This window comes from Octodon degus, unplaced genomic scaffold (genome assembly GCF_000260255.1).
Source record: "Octodon degus isolate 3935 unplaced genomic scaffold, OctDeg1.0 scaffold00346, whole genome shotgun sequence".
In the NCBI taxonomy this organism is placed as follows: Eukaryota; Metazoa; Chordata; class Mammalia; order Rodentia; family Octodontidae; genus Octodon; species Octodon degus.
This window is the reverse complement of record NW_004524922.1, coordinates 515,556-521,747: the sequence shown is the minus strand read 5'-3', so window position 1 is coordinate 521,747 and position 6,192 is coordinate 515,556. Positions and strand designations below refer to the sequence as shown.

The following is a 6,192-nucleotide window of genomic DNA, read 5'->3' as shown; positions in this document are numbered from 1 at the left end:
TCTCTCTCTCTCTCTCTCTCTCTCTCTCTCTCTCTCTCTCTCTCTCTCTTCTCTCATCAGAACAACCAGCTGGGCATAGTAGCACACACCTGTAATCCCAGCACTCAGGAAGCGCAATGAGTGGGGTTCCATCCCTGGCATCACATGACGCGCTGGCCTCACCCTCGGGTGCACTGAGCAGGCCACCATGAATGGTTCTGGTGGCACGCACCTGTAATCCTTGAAAACAGGAGAATCACTATGAGTAACAGCTGTGTAATGAGACCCTGTAAGAAATACATTTAAAAAAATGAATAAGTAAATGAAACAGAAATACAGGGGCAAGGAGAAGATGCTCTCATCCAGGCTACTTTAGTTCCTTGCTACCAAATAATTACTAAATATAAGGTTAATATAATTTCCAGAATGAACATATTCCCTGTTTTCTTTTAGAAATCACACAAATACAGGGGGCTGGGGAGATGGCTCAGTAAAATAAGTGCTTCCCTGGCAAGCACAGGGTACTGAATTCAATCCCTGGTACTGCCAAAAAATAAAAAATAAATAAAATTCATATCCTGATTATTACAAGTGAGGAAACGAAACTTCAGAGAAAATTACAGGTATAAGGGAACAGCTGAAGAGAATTTGCTGGCTCTTAGAGAGCTTCTCTATTTCATTTGCCGTGAGTAATGCGCTTTAGCGTTTTTGATTTTTCTTCAATCCTGTAGGATTTGTTTCTCTGAAATTCCTATTTCCTGGTCACTTTCACTTTGTACCTGATCCATTGAAGACAGAGAGGACAGTGACTGGGGAAGGAGGGAAGGAAATTTACTCATTTTTTTATGCCTTTGGGTATAATACAGAAATAACTTAAATTCCACCCAGGTGAGCCTGGCCCTCCAGTCAGCTTGCAGGTGCCTGAGGGTCACACACACCTCCAGCAGGAGCAGTTAAAGCCTTATTCATTGCTACAGGGCGCTGAAATATTAATTTCATTAGTGAATTCTCAACTGATAGGGAAGTACTGAGGCTACTGAGAACAGCTAAAATTACTCTTTTAAAGTAGTTAACTAGTGGATTTAGGTTCTTTTCAAAATCTGTAGAACAGTGGTCAGAAAGGAGTTGAGTATTAGCAGTGATGGGTGGGTTGAACTGTTTTCTGGGTCATGAACCATGCCTTGAACCCATGCAGAAATGGCATTTCATGTTCACTCAAAGCCAAGAAGGCAGACTGAGGGTGGCTAGAGAGCATGCTGCGACCTCTACAATGACAGTTCTTTTCTCATACTACAGAGCCTTTAGTAAAGGAATGCAGGAGACTCTAGAGCCACAGGGACTGGGGCCAGAAAGCTAGTTTTTTTTTTTGTTGGTCCTATTTCTAACCTTGGATGTCGTATACATTTTCAAAGAGACCATATTACATATTTTCATAGAAATTAAAGCTTGTGTAATACTAGAAAAAAAATAGAGTATCATGTCATCTCAAATAGTGATAGTTTAACTTCTTCTTTACCTATTCTTACCCTTTTATTTCTCTCTCTTGCCTAATGGCACTAGCTAATGATTCCAGAACTATGTTGAATAGGAGTGGTAGTAGAGGCCATCCTTGTCTTGTACCTGAGAGTAAAAGATTTCATTTTTTTCTCCATTTAGAATTATGTTAGCTGTTGGCTTGTCATAGATGGCTTTTATAAGATTGAAGTAGGGGCAATCTATTCCAATTTTCTGTAGGACTTTGAATATGAATGAGTATTGGGCTCTGTCAAATGCCTTTTCTGCATCAATTGAGATGATCATGTGGTTTCTGGATTTGGCTGTATTTATATGGTGTATTACATTTATAGATTTGTGTATATTGAACCATTTTCGCATCCCTGGGATGAATCCCACCTGGTCATAGTGTATGATCTTCCTGATGATTTGCTGTAACCTATTTGCTAGGATTTTATTGAGGATTTTTGTGTCTATGTTCATGAGGGAGATTGGCCCATAGTTCACTTTTTTCAGTTGTGTCTTTCCCTGGTTTGGGTATCAGTGTAATACTTGCCTGTAGGAATGATTTTGGGAGGATTGCTTCCTTTTCAATTTCATTGAAGATTTCAAGGAGTATGGGGATTATATCTTCTGTAAATTTCTTGTAGAATTCAGCTGTGAGTTCATCAGGACTTTGACTTTTCTTTGTCAAAGAACTAGCTTTTTGATTCATTAATTCTTTCAACTGTTTCCTTTGTATCAATTGAAATAATTTCTTCTCTAATCTTAATGATTTCTTCCTGTCTTTGGCCTTTGGGTTCGGTTTGTTCTTCATTTTCTAGACATTTCAGTGCAGCATTAGGGTGTTTATTCATTCCAGTTCTGTTTCCCTAATGTGTGAGTTCACAGCTATAAATTTCCCTCTAAGAAATTCTTTCGTTGCATCCTACAAATGCGGATAAGTTGTGCTTGAGGTTTTATTGAATTGTAGATATTGTTCAATTCCTTTTTTAATTTCGTCTGTGACTCATTGGATGCTGAGGAGAGTTTTGTTTAATTTCCATGTATTTATGATTTTTCTGGTTTCTTTTGTTGTTTATTTCTACTTTCATTGTGCTGTAGTCACATAATATGCATGGGATAATTTGTTTTCTTGCATATACTTAAGTATCACCTATGGGCCAGTATGTGGTCTCTTTTAGAAAATGAACCATGAGCAGATGAGCAAAACATGTGTGCATCTGTAGTAGGTTGCATTACTCTGTATATGTCCAGTAAGTCCATTTGTTCCAAGCTCTGCTTCTGTTCTGGTACTTCTTTGCTAATTTTTTGTCAGTTTTACCCATTTTTTCTGGCATAAGGGGTTGCTAAAGTCTCATGCTAAGAATGTGGTATTTAATATTAGATTTTTCATGTCCATTGAGATGTGTCTCCTCCGTTTGGTGCATACATATTTATGAATGTTACCACTTCCTCTTGAATTTTTTTCCATAACAAGTATATAGTGGTCTTCTTTATTTCATTTGATCATTCTTGGTTTGAAGTTGAGACTGTCCGCATACAGGGTTGCTATCCCTGCTTCTTCTGACGTGCTGTGGCATATAGTATTGTTTTCCATCCTTTGACTTTCACACTATGAATTTCTGTATGATTTAAGTGTTTTTCTTGTATAGAGCATATTGTTGGATTTTGTTTCCTAATCCACTGTGCCAGTTTTTTTCTTTTCATTGGTGAATTGAGTCCATTTACATTGATGGTTATAATTGAGATGTATTGACTTATGATTGCCATGTTATTTCCCTGCTGTTGTTTACTCCTTCTCCCGTGTTTAATTTTTTTGCCCTACACAGTGGGTTCCTTCTTTTCTCATTCCTGGATTTCTGATCATTTTTGTCCCTCTCTAGAACATCTTTTAGTAGTCTGTGTAGGGTTGGTTTTGTTGTCTGGAAATTCTTAATTGTTCTTAGTCATCGAAATATTTCACTTCTCCCTCAAACTTGAAAGAGAGTTTTGCAGGGTCTAGTAGTCTGGGCTGGAATTTGTTTTCATAGAGGACTTGAAGTACTCTGCTCCATGTTCTTCTTGCCATCATATTTTGTGAAGAGAAGTCTGCCATTATTCTGATGGGTTTTCCTTTATATGTGAACTGTTTCATTTTTCTAATGGCTTTCACTATATTATTCTTGTGCTGGATTTCTGGGCTCTGGACTATTATTTGGCTGGGTGTGTTTTTAATTTGGTTGACTTTATTTGGAGCTCTGTATGCTTCAGTTTCTGAGTGTCAGATTGTTTCACTCTATTTGGGAAGTCTTCTGCTATTCCTTCTGTCCATATTCTTTTCATATCATTTGTATTCACTCATTCTTTCTCTTCGATGCCTATTAGTCTCATGTTGATAATTGTTGCTTTGTCTTCCTTGTGATGAATTATTTCTCTTGCATCCTAGTTGCTTTTATCAGATGTCTTCTTACCTTTTCACTAGCTGCTGCACCGTCTTCAAGATCTGAAACTCTATCTTCACTTTCACTCAGTTTTTCAAGCTTGTGATTGAGATTTTAAGTTCTTCTGTATCTCTCTGACCTGCTTCACGGGATGTATTTCTTTTCTATATTGCTCATTCAAGGATTCCATCATTTTTACAATTTCCTCTATTTTTTATCAGTGTCTTCATTAATTCTTTCATTATATTTATCCTTTCTTTTTTTACTTCAGAGATTATTTGTAATCTGATTTTCTCTCTATGATTCTTTACTTCAGATGCTATTAATTCAGAGATTTCTTTTTTATTTCAGCCATTCTTTCTGATCTGATTTCCTCAATACCTTTCTGCAGTTGTTTCTTTACTTGAGACACTATTCATTCAGATATTTCAGTTGTGTGATTCACAATTTCTTCTGTGCTATTGTCTTGTGGACTTGTTCTTGGTTGGCCCAGGGCCTGGGATGGCATTTTGCTCTTTCTCTTTGTCATTTTGTATAGCACTGTCTTCTGTCCTTTAGTGTAGAACTTTGGTGTCATTATAATTTTAGCACCTTGTGCAATTCAGTTGTAGATCTATGAAGATTAAATTCATCCAGTTGTTCCTGACTTGGTTCTGGCTGCTATGCTCAGCTTCTTTCTGCTGCAGTCCTTCGAAGTGGACTTGTTGTGCCCTTCTGGGTAGATGTTTCACTGGTTGATTTTGGTCCCTAGCCTGTCTGCAATGACTTCAGCTGCAGAGTTTCACCCCGGAACTGTATGCCAGGCTTGGGCTGGGTAGGCCATGCTTGGACTGGATACAGAGGGGTTCAGCACATACAGGGGAGCACAGAAGCTCTCCCACACCCCCACCGGGCCTGAGGTTGGGGTTGTTCTGAAGGGATACTGAGATCACAACAGAAGTTCTCACTCACAGGCTGGGCTCAGGCTGGGTCTGGTGCGGTACCGCTGGCACAGAGGAGTGCAGAAGTTCTCCCACACAGTCACCTGGTCTAGTCTTTGGCTGGATCTGGATGGGTACTGAGAGTTTGGTGGAAGTTCTCACTCACAAGCTGGTCTTTACTGGGTCTGGAGTGGTCCTAAGGGCTGCAATGTTCTCATCATTGAACATAGTTTTCAAGTTCCTTTCTTTGTCAGTGAATTCCAAGTGGCCATCTTTGTGTGAAATCAAAGGCTTAATGTTAGAATAGAAATACTGGTCAAGGTAATAAGCCAGAAGAACAAGCACTGAAGAGGGTTTTCCAAGGTCTGTAAGCCTTGGACACCATGTGAGTGAACACTTTGATCACATGAAGGTCTCAAAAAAGTAGTTATACCAACAATGCTAGTGGTAGTCCACAAGTAGAATTTTGGTCCACGTAAATGCAAATGAGAAAGAGGAAGAAAAATAGTTTATTTAGTCACATACTACCTGGCCTTAAAATGATATTTATGTAAATCCTCAATTTCTAGAATGTTGAACCACAACAACAACATATTAGCAAATTCAATTTGCAGGCTGATATTTGCTGATATATTCATGGCAAAAACTTATTTGTTCTGAAAGTAAAGTCATAGCAAAAGAGAATAATTGAAGTTCTTCATGTTTTATTTTTAAAAGTATTAAATGAGTTCAATATTTCTCAATGTTTAAGATTTAGAGAAACATCCAGAACACTTAGTAATTTGTGATTGGAATAAAAATGCTAATGTTCTATCATTTCCACTTCAAAATAATTTAAACATTTAAGTAACACCAAAGTAACCTTCACTTACTTTGAGGCTCAGGTACCTCTTTCCTCTCCTGGTGAGATTCCTTGCCATAAGTGCACGTGGAGTCATCTGATCCACTGGCAGGCATGGTTGTACATGCTTTAAGTCCACATGGATGCTTTCTTACTGAATGTGCCACTCTGCAACATTTCCCTCAGTATTCTGTTTTTGTACACTCTGTGTCTGGAATACTCATTTCCTTAATTTAACCATTTAATGAATGCCTGATTTTATTTCTACATTTCATTATTCATAGACATGAAGTCATTTCTTATTTTCTTAGTAGCAGAAGTTCCAAATGCAGTTTCTATAGATTTTTACTCCTTTTCATGGGCAGGATTTTCTTTTGGCCAAACCCGAGAGGTGAAGTTGGGCTAGTGAGATTTTTGTCAGCTTCTCTGGATGTTAAATTGGTATTTCCAGGAAGTGTAGCACCCCACACTGTGATGTAGCATACTTTGCTTTTGCTGCTGTCATATTCTTGTTAGCTCTGAGATCAGGGGATCC

General features: G+C 38.2%; 1 pseudogene; it reads right to left on the bottom strand.

The window, feature by feature from the left end:
* The window catches only part of LOC101570813, a 105,829-nt pseudogene extending 100,056 nt beyond the window's left edge, over window positions 1–5,773 (bottom strand).
* Between the last annotated feature and the right edge of the window lie 419 nt (window positions 5,774–6,192).